Here is a 20,386-nt window from a genome sequence, read left to right on the forward strand (position 1 = left end):
AAAGCCTAGTACCTTGATTAGAACAGCACATTTTTCCAAATGGAAAAGGGTATTTAAACACAGGGAAAAGCTGTTTGAATAAACATCTTCTCTTTATCCAAATTCAAATTTTCCTAAGAAACAGTGCTAAAGCATCTCTTTAAGGGCATATTGGAAGCTTGTGGTGGAACAACCTCTAGAGCAGCACTCTGATTACTAAATGATCCTTTTTGTCCCAGATGGAGTTTTAGCATGTAGCAAAGCAACCCGGATAATTAGACATGGAATCCAGATGCCCCCTGATCTGCTCAGCTGTCATTGTCCGAAGCTTTACGTATAAAATCCTTGGACATGTTAGATCCTTTGTGGTGAGGAAAGGAGAGTCCAGGGAGTAGCCATCAGGCCACACAGAGCTCAGTGTCTTTGTTAATTTGTCATGTTGAATCACTGAGTGTGCAAATGTGATGGGTTGGTCCACATGCTGTGACCCCTCACTGTCAACTTTACTAGGCAGATAGAGGGACAAAGGGACAAGGAAGCAGATTTTTGCTTTGCCTGAACGTTGGGGACTGTGAGAGAACTTTATTCTTTGGCCCAATATATTACCCATATTGCTATTTGTCCTTTGTCTTTATGATCCATTGGCGTATTGCCAGGATTTATTGCATTTACTTCATCCTCTCCGTGCTGTTTTTTTTCTCTATGCAGGCCTTGAAACTACTAAAGGTGCCTAAAGCTTTTATCTCTTTCCTTCCCAGCTAGGCTTAGGAGTAAGGGTTTTTTCTGCTGCTCTTTTGAGTCATCACTGAAATGATTAAGCTGGGAAAATATATATAGTGTATACAAAGTAATGAGAACTAACATTGAGGCAGGCTTTTGTTCTACCTTTCCAAATGAAGAGGAATTCTGGGGGAAGCTCTATTGTGTCTTTTCAGCAGTTATCTAGAAAACAAAACATTCTCTGCTATGTGATGCAGTGTTCTGCAGAGACCTTCTCTAATGAGTTCTGTTGACACTGTTAGCCTATGCATAAGATCACACCCATGTAGCTATGCTGCTTCAAGGACCCAACAAAATCTCTCTGCATAGCACCTCTTTGCATTGTTTAGAAGTCACCAGCTCAGAGACTCTTGAGTGTAGATATGCCAGCACTGTTGTGCTGTGTAGATATGCCCTGAAGCCTCGGCACCCCACTTGAAAGCAGCTCCTGTCACTTGTGAAGATCATAGCTTTCTTTTCACCTTCATGGCCCAAATCATGCTGTTTCTGCTCCCTTGCCTGCTTTGGGTACAGCATTCACAGGAATGAGTGCCAATACGTGTAGATACACCCAGCTCAGTTTGGGTACTGACATCAGTCGCACTGAGAAGCACAGTCAAATTAGTCAGTGCCAGGCTGTGTTCTGCCACTGTGTAGATAGCTGCAGGCACCTGAGCTAACTGAGAAATAATTATACTATTGTAGTTACTTGTGAGCACAGTGCAAATATTCGCTTTGCCTCGCATGGTGCTGGCCTGTGAGGGGGTTCTGACCTTGCATCCTTTTCCCCCCTACCCACCCATGTTTCCATACTCTCTGTATTTCCAAGTGAGACTGATAAAAAGTTTGACTTCGGTGAGTTGGGTGCTTAGTTTTTTATTTAATTTATCAAATTACTTTCAGGCACCTTTTGAAGTTTAAAAGCTAGTGGTGTCTGAAATAAGCCATTGCTTTTACAAATCCAAGGGTTCGATAGAAATTGGATGGCTTCAAGCTCAGCCTCATGCCTGAAGTCTGTGGAGAAGAAGAAGCAGAGGAGAAGCACAAGATGTGAAAGGAGGCAATCATGAAGATGTGAGTTTGCCTCACGGAGCCAAAACCCACAGAGATTAATAGCTGCAATCTGTGTTCATACCTTCAAGTTCCATGGAATTTACTATGTGCTAAGCTTTAAAACTCCCATGATGTGCTTTGTCTGTGTGGGATATTACAGGTTCTGCAGACCTGGCTACTTCATACTTTCCCTAACCCCTTCCACCAATTAGGATACCACAGTACTTCTGCCCTGTGCACACCAGGTAGCAACAATACCTGCATGTCTGGAACCTGGTTTGGCTCATTTTGGACTGGACTGCAGGTTCTGGAAAGCTAATTTTAGCCTTGCTCTCGACCCAGCAATACCGTATTCAGCCATCTGTAACTTAAAGTTCCCCCTCCACCTGCCTACACAGAGTAGAGAAATGCATGTATGTGGGCTTGATGTCTGGGGAGACAAAGTGTATGTGTATGTGACCTCAGATAAAGCATCACCCTGTAGCTACTCTTTCAGAAACTCTTGAAGCTAATCCAAAGCGGTCCAATTTACTTCAAATCCATAGCTGGGGAGGCAAAGCAATAAAGGAATTTTCCCATTTTATTCTTTGGAGAGTGGCACTTCAAACTAAAAAAATGTGTAATTCAGTTCAGCTGAGGCACACTATACACTGACTGTGAATTAGTCATTTCCCAAGATCTTCCTTTGAACTCTGACCATTTCTTACTTTTTCCCTTGTCTTTCTAAAAGAGCAGTTGTTCTGAATGCATCTAAAATCAAATGGTCTTGATCAACATGGTGTCAGTGGTTGATTTGGGTATATAATGGAGTAAGGAGAAAATGAACTGAATGTTGTTTAGATTCTCCATATCTTTCCTCCTTTTTACCCTGACGCTTGTTCATTTTTGCAAGAACTTGTGCAAACAAAGTTTTATTTGAAGTATGGCTGTAAGCACAAAAAGAAACAAGACAGACTGTTATCTAAATGCCATTTCTTGACAATGTAGGTGTTTGGTCTGCATCTTCTTGTATCACTAATGGTCGCATAGCAACTGTTTCTGTTTTGAAACTGGTTCTCTTTTGTGTTAGACTGGAACTGCAGAAGTATGATCACGACCATTGAACATTTTGGATTTTGTCCAGTAAGTGAACCTGCTGGTGAGATAACTCCACTGAAGAGTAGTGAAATGATACTTTGAGAGAATTTTGTTCTACAAGGTTTGTTAGTTATCTTTTTGAATGATTTTTGAGGAATTTTTCCTCTAGTAAGGGATTTATCTCAATTTATGCTGATAATAGGCTTAGGAGGTAATTTGGAGTCCAAATATCCAAATGCTGTTTCCCAGTTCAATTACAGTCTTTAATTCTTTGTTCTGTTTGTAATAATTACCTATTCATTTATTCCTTCATTGTCCCAGAAAAAAATCTGATCTGAATATTTCAGTCTACCAAGTTTAGAGTTACCCCAATATCTGGTCTGGGCACCCAGCAAAACCACTGTGTGCTCTGCTCTTTTCTACTGGATGAGGAGATCTCAAAGGTTGGGAAGGAAATGCTCAGATGAGGAGTTCTTACCTCTTGGCCCTTCCTAGGAGAGTTGCTAGGCTTCCAGGCATCCTGCAAAGCTCATCTTTTTTCCCTTCACCATGGCTGCTGAGGTGGGCAGAGGTGGATGTGTTTATAGGCAGCCTTCTGCTTATTTAGTTATTTTAATTGATGGGGCAGATTTCCTTGAGCTCTGGATTGGTGCTTCTCATTACATTTTAGAAATGGGAAGAAATAACTAAATGACAGGAGTATTCTTAGGAGTGGAATTCAGAGATGAGTCATGAGAAAAGAATATAATTTCTGGCACATATTTGAGGAATGGAAGCTCAGCTGTTTTGTATGGATATTCACAGTCTTTGGGCTACATAAGCTGTGGTTTTATTGTACCCTTCAATGAGACCTGGATTCTTTCTCCTTGTTGTCATGGCTGCTTGTGAATGCTGGGCCATAACTACTAGTTTGTTGTTGTAGGGCTTCTAATGAGTTCTCCACTGATTGGCTTTAATAGTCTCTCATTTAACACCAGGCTGCACACAGCAGATTTCATTTTAATAAAAAGTGCAGTGGAGCATTTGCTTTGGAATTAAAATACAAATGTGGAATTATACCACCTTTGCAAAGAAATACTTTTAGAGGGAAACAAAGTTAGGTTCAATTCTGTACCTCAGATTTTTCAAATAGGAAAACAGCTGGCAAACTTGCTCAGTGCATTGTTTGGACATGACACTTCCACTGTGGCGGGGGGGTAACATTCGTCTGTAGTTTTACCTTGCCAAACAGATAAGAAATGCAGAAGAACCTTTGATGAGTGCTGGGCAACTGGTTTTTTCCTGGAACAACCAGGGCGAGCTCTGTTCTCACATGACTACATTTCCCTAATAGAAACTAGGAATTGCTGGGGCTTAGATACCTCAACAGTGAGTCAGTGAGCAGAGAAAGTTCTTGAAATTGCGTTGTACAAACAAATTGCTCCTCTGGAAACTCAAGACTATATGGGCTGTACATATCCATTAAAAAGTGCAGTGCCCTTTCAGGGTATTGTGTCACCCTGATACCTGTGGGCAGCACCATACCCACAGCACCCTGGACCAGGTCAGTGTCAAGGACAGTGCCCAGGCAACACCTTTCCTTGTTTTTCTGGTCTCTCTCAACCCACCCTCCTGCCCTCTCCCCTCTAATAATGGCAGCCATCACCTTCCACACCAGACACAGGGGACATAATATGTCATGTGCAGGTATTGCCATGGAGCCACTCTGTGCTGTCTCCTAGTTGAATGGGTCACACAGCTTCACAGAGTGCAGCAGGGGAGTCGAGGGCAGGAGTGGACAGTGGACCATTTGCCGAGTTCTTTCTCCATTCACAGGTTTGTCAAGTTACCCTTGCACTAAGAGACAGGAGCCCTGTCTCGCTCAGTGTGCAGGGCTACATCTACTTGCTTGGCAGCTGGCTGGGAAGCCCTGCTCCAGCCCTTGAATCCTGTGGCACTCCAGCTGTGGCAGGCACAGTGCTGGGGCTTGCTTCTTAATGCTGGGGAGGTGGTGAGAGAAGGTGTAAGTGGCACGTTCCCAAGGATGCAGAAATTGCCCTTTTCAGAAACTTGGAGAGTGAGGGAGTATATGTAACTTTTGACCTTTTGGAGCCTTTAGGCCCATGTCTAGTTAGCAGCTCATTATGTTCCCACTGGTTGGTGTGTCCTGCTGCTGTCAGGCTGGTGCAGAGTGGCAGCATGTGGCGTGAGCGCTGCTGACAGATTAGACATCCCTGCTGCTGAAATCTGCTTGTTCCTGTCACTGCTCCAGCAGCAGCTGGAGGCTGGGGCTGGCCTGTACCTCCTGCCTCTGTCAGGGTCTCTGTGCCTCCCTGCATCCCTTGCTGTACACCATCTCGCTCTCTGTGTGTGCTGCCATCACATTTTTCTGTCCCTATCTTGCATCTCCTGTTGCATTTCATTTGCCCTGTGTTTGTTGGCTTGGGGCTGCTGGGTATTCATGTTGTCTGGTCAGGAGGTGAACAGTCGTGTGCCACCACATTTGGAGGAAGTGTCGCCTTTTCCTGACTCCTTTTTTTCCTGTCACTGGAGAGGAATGCTGAGGGCAGTTTGTAACATGCTCTTGATCCAAACCTCCCCCCTGCAGGAGGGCTGGTAAGGGTGCTGGATGCACAAGAGCAGTCTGCATCTGGCTGCCCTCCTTGCTCTGCCCAGCTCTGAAGCAGTCCTGCTTGAGCAGTGGGAAGCACAGCTGTCCTATAGTGGAAGGACAAACATCAAACTAACTTGTAGGCTGATAGGATACTGGAGATCCCTGGCTTCTCAGTGGGAGTATGTGATGGCACAGCAAAAATGTTTGTTCCTCAGCAGGCGCCACAGGATGCCTTAGTCCTGCATAGCTGAGCTTTGTCAGAGGGGGAGAGTAGGTACTTGCTCAGTGTGGACAGCTGGGTATTTCAGCCTCTTTGCAATTAAAATAGGATCACAGAACCACAAAATATTCTGAGTTGGAAGGGACCCATAAGGATCTTTGAGTCCAACTCTTAAGTGAGAGGCCTGTTAACGGATTGAACCTGCAACCTTGCTGATGTTAGCACCTTACTCTAACCAACTGAGCTAATAGAAGGGTTCAAGTAAAATGATGGGTTTTTGGCAAGGGTTGTCTTTTGATTAAAGGACATACCCTTTCATAAACGCCTCCAAAATCCACCAGCTGGGAATGAATTTTGGTATGCACCATCAGTTTCCAGATGGGAAAATGTCCGTGTTCTGCTTCCAGCCCTCTGAGACATCTTCTGCTCTGGAGCCAAGTCCAATTAGTGCTAGTAATGTGGCAACTTCACTTGCTGGTGACAATATGTTTTAATGTGTGCCTTCAGACTCTCTCCACTCCTCATGGAAAGTGAGTCAAAATCCTCCTCTGTGGTGGAGCTTGGAAACCACAAACCCAGTCTGGGCCACAGTTTTGCACCAGCTATGCCCTTGCTGATCCTGTTCTGATCACAAAATGCATTTAGGGTGCTGTGGGCTTGAAAGTGCCTCAGGGAATTTGAAAACCTGCTTTAGCAGAGCAGTGGAGGGAAAGTGAGAAATATCCTTTTTCCTTCAGTCAGGAACTGGCTGATGGGGAAATGGATATTTTCTGACTTGCACACCTGCACACTGATGGCTGGCCATATGTAGTTTCATCACTGGTGCCTATCAGGAACATGTGCATTTTTTTCCTTTCCGTTAGAAACGTAGTTTCTTTTTTTTTTTTTTTCCCTCTCTCCTCCCCTCAGACTTAATGTTCTTACTATCTTTCAAGTTTTTAAAAATAGGAACTGCTGCGTTGCTATGGCTCCCTGTGCAGCTCTGGAGCAGCTTTTGCTTCTCTTTGATGCAATTTGGGTTCCCAATTCGGTTTGACAAGAGCTGCTTGCACCTAGTGCTCCCTCCTGGAAGGCTGGTGGGGGGAATGGATGATGACAGCCTTTGTGTTCACTAAAAAAGGGAAAAAGATCAGTCGGGTGACCTTTCTTGGAAAAGAGTGGAGATATTAACCCTGGTGTGTCTGGGATGGGATTTTTAATGTTCTGCAGGTTTAACACTGTTGCTGTGGTTTAACTTGCAGTGGGGTGCTCCTTTCTGCTTTCTGTCTTACACGCTTGTGTGATGGAGCTGAGCCCTGTCCAGCAGCTGCTCCCCTGCAGAAGCCCCTGCTGTTCAGGGGCTTTTGCCATCTATGCTTTGGCCAAGAGATTGTGCGTGGTTAAGTGCTTTTCTGAATTGAGGCTTAGAGCACTCCTGACTAGATGCTGCTGATGAAATTCCTCTCAAAATCATTGCTTTAAGGGTTACTTGAGTCTTGCATCCACATTTTGGGGAAATGTGGATCTGCATATCGGTGGGGCAGCTGAATACTAATCTGAAAGGGATCCTACCAAAGTTTGCACAGGTAACAGGTTTTACATACCTGTTACCTGGGCAGAATCCAGACCTCCCTCTGCAGTGTACACACCTCTCCACTGGCCTATTTTCAAGTAGCAATAATTTTTAAAGTACATTTTTGTTTTACTTAGCAAATTTTATTTTCATTCACAGTCCAAAGGTGAACATTTTTGAAAAAATTGAGCAAAAAAATCCCTGTTCATCCAATTTTGAGTTAAGAGAGTGTGAAATGGATGAATTTGTTCTGCTTTCAAATAATTAGCCAGCAGTGGGGTTTCTGTTAGTGTGGACAAATAACTCAAAACTAGCTTCACTTCAAACTTCAGAAATTGGTTTACAGTGTTAGATGAGGGATTTGCTTTGCTAAGGGTAGAAAATGTGATTTTGCATTGAATATAATACATTTGAGGGTGATGTATGTTACCTTAGTGTAATTTTTTTGCATTGTACATTCACTGTGCACTATATGTCTTGAAGTATTTGAATGGAATAAAATCTAGGAATGTGGTGTTTAGAATGCTTGAATGTGAGTGAAATAATAACAAAGAAAATAGAAATAGCAGAGACCTGTCAGCATGTTCAGTACACCCTGCTCTATCATTTCTGCAGCATGTTCTCTCCTGATTTAAGTATTAAAAATGTCCTAACTCAAGCCTGCAAGCACCTTAATATAAAATGAATATTAAAATCTAACCATAGTTGCCCTTGAAATGATCAATCAGACTGAGTGCTGCCAGCCATCTTCATACAAAGAAAGCTCTTTTCCACCCCTGTGGAGAGATTTCTGATCTTGCTACATCACACCAAACAGGTGTCTATGCTGTCTTGACTGAATAAAGACGGTAAGGTGATTGGGCCTCCCCTTGGTGGTAATGTACCGTGAGAAACGGTGGGAAAACAGCTTTGGTCAACTCAGTGTTGGTCTTTGTTAAGGATCTGGAGAGACAGAAGATAATCAGATGAAGAGTTCACCCTCTTGATGGTGTGGTCATGATGGAAGAGAGCTGCCACAATGGACTGAAAACCTGTGAATCTCTGTAACCTGGCAGTGGTTAAAAGTGCACAAATGCTGACTTGATGCTGACTTTTTTTCTTGGTTTTTGAAGCTGTATTAAAACGAGATGGAAATGAGTTTTTAGTGTCTTGCCCAGTGTTCTTCCCTGTATTATTAGTGTCACAAATGAAATCATTTTTCAGCAAGATGGCTACCTCCAGTAGCAGTGTCAGCAACTTACACTTATTTATGACAGGCTCTAGCATCTTTTATCTGCAGTTCCAAAGCACTTTACAAAGTAGAAGGGGATGGCTTAATTCACCAAAAAATTGCAGCCATCTCTGGGGTGAAATAGAGCAACTGTTTAACAGAATATCGTTCGAAGTGGAGATGAATACTGCACCTCATTGGAGCTGTGCGAGGAATTTCAGCTGGCAGAATGAATTTACTAGGGTGGATTTTCGCCAAGACATTGGGGGTGTTTAATGAGCGCAAGATATTAGCGGCAGTGCCACACATGCCTCTCTTGTGCCTGTGTGCAGCAGGCAGCCTGCAGCTCCAGAAGTGGTGTCACAAAGGAGGTTAGCAGCTTTTCCAGTGTGCAGACTTCAAGTGCAAATGATACCTAATTTCAGTGACCTCCTTCATCCCAAGAGAATTACATGTTTTGAGCTGATAGAATCTAGATTTTACATTGATTATGTGCTTATTTCCCCTGGAGACAGACCTGGGCAGTGAGAGATATCCAGCAAGGCTGCTGTGGTTACAGACAAGTGATAACCAGAACTGGATGGAGAGCAAAAGGGTTGACTGCAATGAAGCTCTGAGAGGTTTTATCCACATGGGTAATAGATGTCATATATAACAGATGGTCCTCCCAAAAGGATACTTTTCATTGCTTTCTTCCCCCTTAAAATAATGTGTCACTGACAGATTAGGCCCTGTGAGTGACATGAGGTACCTCAAACAGATCGCTGCAAGCAATGCTTTCTACCTTCTTCACAAAGATGCTGATGTTGTCCTTCTGCATCTGAGTGGTGACGTATGGCATGGTGAGTGCCTACAAGTGCTGGTACTTAAGCCATCACAAAATGCTCTTCAGCATCACCAAGGGACTGTGAAGACTTTGAGGTGCAAAATACAGATGCTTACAGCCTCTGAATAAATCTGAGCATCTAGCAACTACTCTTCAGTATGCCTAGTGTGTGTTCATTTCAGAAAGCTGTTCTGCAGGGCAGTGTAGGATATTGGGCTTTCCAGCATTTAACTTGCCCAGATTCAGGAAGTGCAGCAGAACCATTATTTCAGAGTTCTGCATGCTTTGCTGCCCTTGTCTCAGTTTCCTTTTCCTTTCCTTGCAGGCATGTAGTTGAGATACTGGGGGGCTTTACTTGCAGATCTGTTTTGGTTTTAATGTAGCTTTGAGATGGGAAAGGTCTTGCTTTTTGTAAATGTGAGACTACAGGTCAGATAAATCAGAGATATCACAGAATGGCTTGAGTTGGAAGGGGACCTTGAAGATCATCTAGTTCCAAGCTCCCTGCCATGGGAGGGGACATCTTCAGCTAGACCAGATTGTTCAGAGTCACATCTTACCTGGTTTTGAACAACCCCAGGGGTGAGGCATCCACAGCTTCTCTGGGCAACCTGTTCCAGTGCCTCACTCTAAACCTACTCTCTTTCAGTTTGAACCCATTCCCCCTTGCCCTGTCAGTACATGCTCTTGTAAATGGTCTTGCCTCATTTTTCCTGTAAGTTCTCTTCAGGTGCTGGAAGGCCACAATTAGGTCACCTCAAAGGCTTCTCTTTTCCAGATTGAACAATCCCAGTTCTCTCAGGCTTTCTTCATGAAAGAGGTACTCCAACAAGTGCCTTGGAGGTAGCACCAAGCCACAGTTTCACTGGTGGCTGTGGAAAGATGATAGTTCTGTAACAGGCTCCAGTTTGACTGTCTAGAGTGAGAAGTTTACTCATTTTACTGATTTGTATTTTTTTCTCTCAGCAATTTTTCATGGAAGGCTCAAGTTTGAATTGATGAAGGCACAAGCTTAGCAATGCTGTGAAATTGATTTGGAATAGTTTATTATAGTTCCATGAAATTGCTTAACAAGGAAGTTTGGCAGAGTGAGGGAGTCAAATGAGAAAAGCATGGTGCTCCCAACAGTGGATGGCACTGGGAGTACTGTGTAAGCCAGTATGGAGGGTATGTAGGCATTCAGGGGTAGGATTACCCACAGGGAGGAGGAGAGCTGCCCAAATGAGAGGCACCCACCAACTTGCATTGCAGATCAGGCTGGTTTGCATTGCTGCTGGTTTCCTCCCTTTTTGTCATCCTCTTCTGGATCCTCACAAGGCCTGCAGAAGGGGTTCTGCCTCTTGGTGCTCAGCTGCAGCAGCTCAGAAACATTTGTCACAGCCATCAGTTGTCAGTGGGAAGCAGGTCCCCAGAGAAGGGCACTCACAGAAAGGGAATGTGGGGATGTGGTGCAGATGGAGGACCACTTGGGGAAATATAAAGCATCACGGAGCTTGGTTTTAGAGCACTCACTGTGAAGGACATGCAGCTGGTTCTCTTAAGTGGGAGGGCTGTGGGTGACACTGACTTTCATTCCTCTGTGTGGTTTGGAGCTTGCTTTGCCTTTTCAGATGCCACAGGTCACAGCAGCAGCAGTACCCAAAACCAGGCAGTTGTATGGATGCTGTGACTTTGGCTGTGGCCATTCTGCTGAAGCTGAGCAGTGGGAACTCCTATGCCAGGAAATCCCTGAACCCCCTCTTGTCATGTGAGAAGTCAAGGGAAAGCAGCCATGCAAATTTGTCACATTTATGACAGAGGTTCATGCTGAAAGTTTCTTTAAGTGTCAAAGAAAGCTGTGTGGTAGGACGTAGGGGGTCTCATCTGGTGATGGCCAAGTGACAAACAGCCCTTGGTCCGCTCCCCTCACTGTTACAGAAGAAAGGAGGAGTTGGGCTGGTAAAGGAGTCAAACACTGCTCTGCCTGTGGCTATTTACTGAATTACTACACCTCTAGGAGGCTGCTGCACAAGACCATGGGCCTCAGTCAATACTTAGGGTATTGAGGGTGTTCTCAGTATTGCAGTAGCCTGGTGAGGTGTCAAGGAGCTGGCTTGGTACCACCTGGAAGCTGTGGAACAAGTTTTTGTGTAGTGGCACATGCTGGTGGGACTGTGAAAGATGTGGACAAACTGAGAGAGGTCTGTTACACGAGAATGGCTCTTTGGTAACAACTCATGCCTTTACTGATGTAGACCTATGTGAAAAAGCTTATTTTCCTAATCAAGTCCTTATGCCTTGGTTTTGCAGTGTTTGTTATGTATTTCAGCACTAAAAATGCTATTTCTTTATGTTCCTTCTTCAGGCCAGGAATCCTTTTTTCCCCTTCCTTTTGTCTTGTCATCAGGCATGGGAATGGTGGGCTTGTTCTGGCCAGTGGGTGCAAGAGGAAATTTTGCATTATTCAGGATCTGTTCTTCTGCAGTGTTTCTAAAGAGGGATGTAAATGGTGGGTAGTCAGAAAGAGAAACAGAGAAGATGGAACAGGTACTTAAATGTTTGAACTAACAATTTTTTCTACTTCCTCCTCAATCCACTGATCCTAATGGGTTTCCCACTGTTTGTCCAAGAGAGGGCTGAGAGGGGTTGGGAGTGGCACATTTGTGAGCTTGCCAGATCAACCCTAGTCCTTGCTAACTGACATTTTATCCTTCTTTTTTAGCATAATTTTGGGGCGGGCTTACATCGTGGAAGGAGAGAACAGGAAGTTGCAGGGGAGGCAATAGCCCATAGGCACGGCCTATTGCACTGGTGCTTCCATGATTCCATGCTTGTGGTGTTTTGCAAACAGCCAGGGATGAGCCCACTGCTCTTGTTATCAGTCATGCCCCCTTTGTGTGTCTCTGTGAACTTCCATCACTCCCATCTCCCATCTTCTTATCCTTTCCTCAATAGGTAATTCTTTTCTATAGAAATATGAAATCTTAGCTTAAAACAGAAAAACCACCCCGTTTTTCCTACCCCTTTTCTTTTCTCTCTTTCATCTTTTCTTCCTATGGAAGTGTTTGAAGTAGCACCAGTTCCCGAGAAAGGCTTTTTTTTTTCCCTTTGTGCCTTGGCTCTGTGTCCCTTCTTCATAATATCTTCCCTTTGTTATTTTGTTCTGCCTGCCTCCTCTCTCTGTTTTCTCCCCATCTCTCAACCCTTCTTCAAGGCTCTCTCTTCATTAATATGTTAATTTCTAGCCCAGGAATGCTTCTTGCAGCTCACTGTTCACCAGGGAGAGCCAGAGGAGAGAACCAGGAGAGAGAGAGAAAAAGAAAAAGGAGTGTGTCAGTGACTTAAAACAGGACAGGACAAGGGGTGTTAGCAAAGGAGAATCTTGCACTGACAGGTGTCATGATGCCAGGAAGAAGAGGATCATCCACAGTTTTGGACTGGATTGGTCTTTGTCTATTGTTTTGACATTTTCAACTTCTGAAGCTTAATATTAGTAGGAAAAAAACCCCTTGAAAACTAAAGAAGCTTTGAACTCTTTTTTTCAAGTAGTTCCTTTTTGGTAATTACTAAATTATCTTTCCCTCTGCACAGAATTTTTTTAAGCATCAGGCAGGCCCTACTCCCACCCTGATATGGTCTCTTTGTTTGATTTGTCTGCAGATGTCTGATTTGTTGTCTGTATGGTCTTTGCATAAGGCTTGGGGCATATTTTGCAGGATGAACAAAACCATACCAGAAATTCTCTGAAGGCAGTTTTACTCCAAAAGAAGTTTTCAGGTGAGAAGTAGGGAATGTTTAAGCTGCTGTTCAGGTAAAGAGGGATGAATAAAGATTAAAATACTCCAGAAGTTATATAGCAGTGAATTGTTAGGGAACCTGGGGTTATGAGGAGCATGACAACTGCCATTAGAGACAGGAGTGATGAGTCAAAGTTTTCCTTTCTGCCACCCACCAGTACAGTTACTGGGTGGAAGGTTGCAAAGAAAGAAGAGATGGAGGCAGGCACCTCTGCATCATGGACCAGATCTGGGAAGGATGCAGAATGCCAACACTATTGCAATTTTGCCCTGCAATGAGGAAACCTCTTTGCTGTTTTATATCTAATGGAGCGAGACCTCTGTCTGTGCTCGTAGTCCTAGGACCATGATTGCCCAAGCAAATAATTAACACTGCAGCAGTGAAAGCTGGTGCTGGGGAGCTGGCAGGGTGGGTGGCTGGAGGTGAGGAAGCACTTCTGAGGAAGGGCATGTGCTAAAGGAGAGAGACAGGAAAAGACAAGCTCTGATACAGTGCTGCAAAACCGGTACGAGCTGGAAGCAAAATAACTGGGGAGGAAAGCTCAGGGGGACTGCTGCAATGTTCTGTGAAGTCCAAGGCCCCCGAGCCAAGAGCCTTTCATATATTACGTACACACAACTGTGTCAGAAGAATATTATTTAGGTTGCAAAGGCAAGCACTTCAAACAGAAGAAAGTGCCAGAATTAAGGCTGCAATCTTAATTTGGCATTCTTGTGTCTATGCATTATAGAGCAGTGGTTTCAGTACTATCTTTCAAAACAGGACCCCTGCCTGCTTCTGTATGCATGGTGGGTAATATTTCCTGACTGAGCAGTGATTCAGTATTTCATTTCCTTCACCTTGCTTAATGTGTATCTTTAAGCTTTGCATTGTGTCTGCTTTCACAGGCTGCTGAGAATTGAGGATTCTTTGTCTCAAGGTGTTATCTGTGGCACGTTAGGCCAGTATCTCGGCACATCATGAAGTTCATGGATTTTCACCCCGCTCCTACGAGATGAGAGGACACAAGCTACTTTATGTAAATCCATTGTATAGGCGGGGAACTGAGGCGCAGCAAGATTAAGGTCAAAAATGTCTATTAATTTTTCATGGCCCATCTGAGACACCTAGAATCTCATTATTCAAAGTACTGATCATTACAGAATGCTTTCAGTGTTCAAAGCAAATTTCTCTTTGTCTTCAACACAGCAATTCTTCAATTGCCCCCTGCCAAGTCTTACCTAGGACTGAGCACCGTTTTTCATTGATTTTTTATTAATGTAAAAATGGAAATTTTGTGACATACAAGTTATATGGGCTGTTTGTTTATACCCCGTATAATTATTTGTTTTGCAGAAATCATCTTGAACCCAGGAGAAAAGCAAAACAATCTACAAACCATTTTCCTTTTTTAATTTTAATCTGAATTATTTCTTTCAATATATTTGAGATGAAACACTGGATTTCGAATTCCAATTAGTTTATAACTTCAATATGTATCTTCCTTTCATTTGAAAAAAAGATGTTTGAAAATGCTCAGATTCAAAAGAAGACAGGCTGAATATATATATTTTTTCTTTCAACAAAGTCAGAACTTTATACTTACTGATCTGCCAAAATTGGGCTCTCAATACAGTACTTATTTTTGTTTGGAATTGCCACCAGACCAAAAAAAAGGGCCAGAGGATTTTTCCAGCTTTTGTTAAGCATCCAGAAAACAGATGCATAGATTTAGAGACTGCTTGTAAAAAACCTGGTTTAAGAGAATTTACAGATCTCTTCTCCCTTGTGTCCAGCAATAGGATGCATGTGAAGGGTTTGAAGCTGTTCCTTGTGAGGTTTAGACTAGGTGTTAGGAAGGTTTGAAGGTTTTCTTCCCTGAGAGAGTGGTCAAACACTGGAACAGGCTGCTTGGTCAATGCTCCAAGCCTGCCGGTATTTAGGAGGCATTTGGGCTAGAGGATTGTTGTAGGTCACTTTCAACTGCAATAGAATAGAATACATAATATATTGTAATAATAAATAATGAAATAATATTTTGTTCTATTTGTGCCACCATGGCCTTGTGCAGAGGTTGGGACAAATCCAGCCTTGCAGTACACCTTTCAGCTGGCTTAGCAATATGATTTTTCCTGTTTGTCCCAGCCATTCTCAACCTCTCACTTGATTACTGCCCACTTTCCAAATGGCTAAGTTTGATTCCCAAACTAATCTGTCCAGTGCATTCAATGAGATCAGGCTCCTGCAAGAAAAATTGTTGATTCAGGACTGATTCTTAGTCGTTATGCAAAATGGGATGCATTCAAATTGGTTGAATAACTATAATGCTGAAGTTTTCCCTCTTTTGCAGTGCTTTACTTTTTTTAAATGAATAAGCCAGCACTTTGCCAAACTGCATGGTTTAGTGGTCACAAACTTGTTAGCTTTTCTTTCCCACTGCTGACCTCTTTTGTCTTGTCTCCACCAGCTTGCCTTGTCTGTTCTGCCCTTCTGGCTTCTTGTCCCAGTCTGGTTCTTGCCTAGTAAAGTTAGAATCTGTCTTACAGAAAAATAATCTAAGCTCCAGAACCTGGATCTAGAAAAATCCAGCCTCCACTGCTGGACTGTGCCACTTGTTTTCTTCCATTTCCACTTATCTCACATTCTGACTCCTTGTTCAATCTGTCTTCCCTCAGCTCGAACAAGTCACAGTCTCTTTGTCCAAATAGTCCAGGTGTCACACCTCTCAGTTCTCTTCTTTTTTAGCCCCTTACTTCTTGCAGTGTCCCAAGTCAGTGTATCCTGATTACCTTCCTGGCTCTTTCCTGCTGCTTTGGAATTAGCCAACCTCCTTTTCCAGCCATCTCTCTGTGCAGGGAGCAGGGAAATACAAACCCAGTCATGGGAAATACAAACCCAATAGATGTATTCCTCATTCTTCTGCTTTCCCAGTCCACTCATAAGCCTTACTTGAGCCTTAGACTACAGAAGGCCCAGTCAGGAGAGGAGTTTAAAAAGGATGGGGGTTTTTTGAAAGCTCTAATAATTTTTCTTGAACAACTGTAAATTGCAGTTTTTCCAAAGGCTTATGACCTGTCTGGGTTTTCAGAAGTATGGGAAAAATCAGCATGAAATGAATGTTTGCTTTCCTCTCTCATCAAAATTCATGTCCCTTGAAAGCAGAGAAGTAGGGGAGCTTTTTATAAATGTCACTATCTTTTTCCTAATGTTGGTAAAATAGCTTTTTCCTCTTGCCTGTTTTTGGAAAAGAACAGACCATTTTAACTTCAATCTTTGTCAAATATCAGACATGACATGAACATCTGATATGGAAAATGTCACTCTTAAAGATAAAATTTGGCATAGCTAGAGGAATCTATAAGGAAGGTTTTACCTTGGGAAGAAGAGACAGCTTGAAGAGATGGTGATACCAGCTCCAGCACTGCAAATTTCTCTGTGGGCTTCCTGGAACATTTTTAGGAGGTCAGGGTAGATCTGCTTACTGGCTGAATGTGTTCTTGTAGGGTTTTAAACTTGGGTCTCAGTCAGCAAGCAGAGAAATTAATTGGGGTTTTTTTTCAGTTTCAATTGAAAATGGTGTTTCCTAAAAAAAGATAAAAAGTGTCTACCCCAGGCTTTCAGCACCTCTAATCTTTGTTTAAGAATGTATGTCACACAATGAAAGAAAATCGGTACCAGTCCCCAGCATGGAAGTAAAACCAACCATCCAAACAGTTAGAAAAAACAAGTGCAAGAGTGGAAAAAAAATCCAATTCTCCACAGGCTGTCCTTTTCTTACTTCTTCTCTCCCTCCCTCCTTGCTGCAGCCATGGGTGTTCAGCTACAGTGCTGTATTTTGCAGTCCTGCCTTCACCAAAACACATTAACTCATGCAGCTCATGAATCATCCCCAAACATGGGAAGCCTTAGTGGGAAGAAAGCAGTGCCAGAGATACTGTTTTTTCTCAATCTTTTGTAAAATGTTTCTAGGAGCCAAGTGGCATGTTGAGGGTAAAAGCTCCAGGTGAGAGCTCTGGCTGAGAGCTACAGAGTGTGGCAGACTGAAAGAGGCAAGTTTGGGGTCAGAATGTTGGGAGAGATTTGGCAAAGATTTGGCCAAGCATCTTCTGACACTTGATGCATCCTCCCTTGGTTTCTTCTTGGAAAAAATCATAGTGAAAAATACTACTTCTTTGGACTCCATGAAAGGCATTCTGTGTTCTGGAAAGAGATTTCAAAAGTAGGTGGTGCAGCCTTGAACCTCACCTATGAATATTTAGCCTTAGCTAAATATTCATAGATCAAAGTATCATTTAGGTTGGAAAAGACCTCAGAGATCATTGAGTCCAGTCATTAACCCAGCGCTGCCAAGTCCACCAGTAAACCATGTCCTTAGTGCCACATCTACACATCTTTTAAATACTTCCAGGGAGAATGGCTATACTATTTCTCTGGGCAGTTGATTCCAGTGCTTCAAAACCCTTTCAGTGAAGAAATTTTTCCTTATATCCAATCTAAACCTTCTGTGGCACAACCTGAGGCCATTTTCTCTCATCCTATTATGGCCACTTAACAGCAGTGGTGTGGGACTTGTGAGATGAACAAGGTATCTCAGACTGGTTCAGGGCTGATATCATCCCTCTCCTGAGGCTGTTCTCAGATAGCTCTTGTGAATTGCCCACAGCAGAAGGGGTGAGGTTTGAGTGGGGCTGAATTATGAACTGCCTTCTCGTGGCAGGTAAGGGATGCTTTCTGGCTGACATTCAGCAGACAGTGGAAGTAACTTGCCTGGCTGATGTCCACTTTATACCTTTCTCAGGAATAAATAAAAATCTCCAGGGTTGTTATGATTCCTCCTCACATGGGCCCGAAATGCGCTGAGTATAAATTGAGAAAAGGAGGAAACAGGAAAAAACACCAGCATCGCAAATGATGTGCAAGAGGGCTGCTGCCTGTGGCACTTCATGTATTCAATTTCAGTGTGCTGTATTTACTTCTGTTTCCCTTCTGAAAAGACAGCCTCCAGGCACTTCACTAAATGGATTGAAAGGTTTGTCTGGTTTTAATGATGCTTCTGAAAGAGCTTGTGTGTTATTCCTCCACTCAAATACTTCAGGGAGACTTTGCAGTGCCTCTTGGTAAATCAGAACATTATGAATACCTTGGCATTTAGGGGGCAGGCAATTATCTGTTCTGGGACTGCTTTAGAAGGAGTGACTGGGGTTAATAAACTAATGTTTTCTAGGAGAGGGTATCCTAATCTGGGAGAGTATGGGAACAATCAGTGGATTAATTAAGATGTGTGAAATGGCATGGTCTGAACATTTATCTTTATCCTATTATTTATTCCTATGATTATAGGAATTGGAAGCACAGTTTCAGCCTCAGGTGGGATGCTGTGCCAGCGCTGCTCAGCAGTAGCCAAACCTCTGGTGTGTTACCAACTCCTTTCCAGGTACCAATGCAAAGCACAGCACAGTGAGGGCTGCTGGGGGAAAATGACTCCATCTCAGCCAGACCCAATGCAAAGCTCTACCCTTAATTATCATGGTAGAAATCTGTAATATCAGTGTGTTGAAGAGTGCCACAGAAGACCTGAGCAGCAGAGGAAAACTAAATAAAGTCACAGGGATTTACCTGCACAGATGAGATAAGGTCTGGCTCTATGGCTTTGGCAGCAGAGAGGGGAACTCAGTGATCTGGGTGTGAAAGGATGTAGTTCTGGTTCCTCAGCATGATAGTCATGAACCAACATCCATGGGAAAAAAATTGGAGCAGTTTTTTTTTCTGCTTGCATTCCCAAATAGCCTCGGCTACATATGAATGGTGAAGGATGGGAGAGCTTGGGGGAGAAAAAATTGATTTGGTCCCAATGACTGGTATTATTTGTGCACACAAGTCACTTGTATTAGGGAAGAAGTCCTACTTGGTACTTCTGTGACTTCAAGGAACAACTGTTCTGGGGGTGGCAGCTGTATTTCATTACCTGTACAATTACATCTGTCCTTAGCCAAGATGGGGCTGGCACTATAGCCTGCAGTGATGACACTGTCAGATGCCACAGATTCAGGCTTCAAAGACTCATAGAATCATAGCATCACCTGAGGTTGGAAAAGACCTCTAAAATCATTGAGTCCAATTATCCTAAACTGTCAGGTCCACCACTAAACCATGACCTTAAGTGGCCCATTGCCATCTACCTCCAGGGATGGTGCCACCACCACCTCTCTGGGCAGCCTGTTTGCTGGCTCAACTTGAAGGCATTTCCTCTTGTTCTATCTCTTGTTACCTGGGAGAAGAGACTGACACCCACCTGTCTATGACCTCCTTCCAAAGCAGTAAGATCCCCCCTGAGCCTCCTTTTCTCAAGGCTAGACACCCCCAACTCCCTAGGGAGGGTTTAGCCTGGTGGCACCATGGGAAAGGTGCTCCTCTGTCCAGGATCCTGGGGGTGCTCCCTGGGCTTGGTAGAGATAGCTTTTCATAGATAGGTTTCCTTGCCTTGAAGATAGGTTTCTCACTTTCTGTGCAAATTGACTATCATGCACAGATAATTTTTCACACCCTTTTGGAAATGGGTTAGAGAGCTTTGGAAGGCTTGGGTGGTTTTGATCCCCCTTTACAGTCCAGAGCTGCTTGTTGGCCTCATTCCTGTCCTTACTCTGTACTGTATTATCTCCAGGAAGTACAATAAGAATGTTTGCCTTGGAATAGTGATGCCCTTCTTCCGCATGGCCCCTTCTCCAGCCACTCTTTTTCTTCTGTTCTTTCCCACACCATGTTATTACCAACAATCCTTTATCAGCTTCACAGCCAGGGGCTACAGGGATGCTGTGCAGGTTCAGTGCCAGCTGCTGTCCTGGGGACCCACCTGGTGCAGGCAGTGGGGTGCAATGCAGGGGCACTGGAATGTCCTGTGCAGAGCCCTGAGCCCCCTCCTGTACAGGGAGGGCTGTTGAACGTGGTATCTGTAGGTGAGGGCGTGCATTGCAAACACTCAAACACCTGCCTGTCCCATGCCAGCAAGCTGTCCTCCCAGCAAGTGGCCCCTCTGACAGACTCCATTTCCCCTAAATCCCTCTTCACATATTCTCCAATTTGGTAAAAACATTATTCCTCTGACTCCATGCCAGTGCTCCTGGCAGATCCAGATCATCGGCTGGGGGTGTGTATGGTTGAAGGTCTGAGTGTTCTGCCCATGCAGAGTATTTTTTTATGATATAAAATTACTTCTGAAAAAGAGATTTAGAGAATTTTTTCTATATCAGTATATATGACATCTTCAAATTTAGGGCACCTTCCCAGGGAGACTTTGCTTGACATCCTTATCTGAAGTCAGGCATTTAGGATTTGAGGACCCAGTGCTTTAACTACTGGGCTTA

The 20,386-nt window shown here is 43.6% G+C and overlaps 1 protein-coding gene across 4 annotated transcripts in view; it reads left to right on the forward strand.

Moving 5' to 3' along the window:
- The window catches only part of GRIN2B (glutamate ionotropic receptor NMDA type subunit 2B), a 226,036-nt gene that overhangs the window by 88,845 nt on the left and 116,805 nt on the right, over positions 1-20,386 (forward strand). The gene's annotated exons all lie outside the window — the stretch shown is intronic.

The sequence above is a fragment of the Agelaius phoeniceus genome, chromosome 5 (genome assembly GCF_051311805.1).
Source record: "Agelaius phoeniceus isolate bAgePho1 chromosome 5, bAgePho1.hap1, whole genome shotgun sequence".
NCBI classification, from domain to species: Eukaryota; Metazoa; Chordata; class Aves; order Passeriformes; family Icteridae; genus Agelaius; species Agelaius phoeniceus.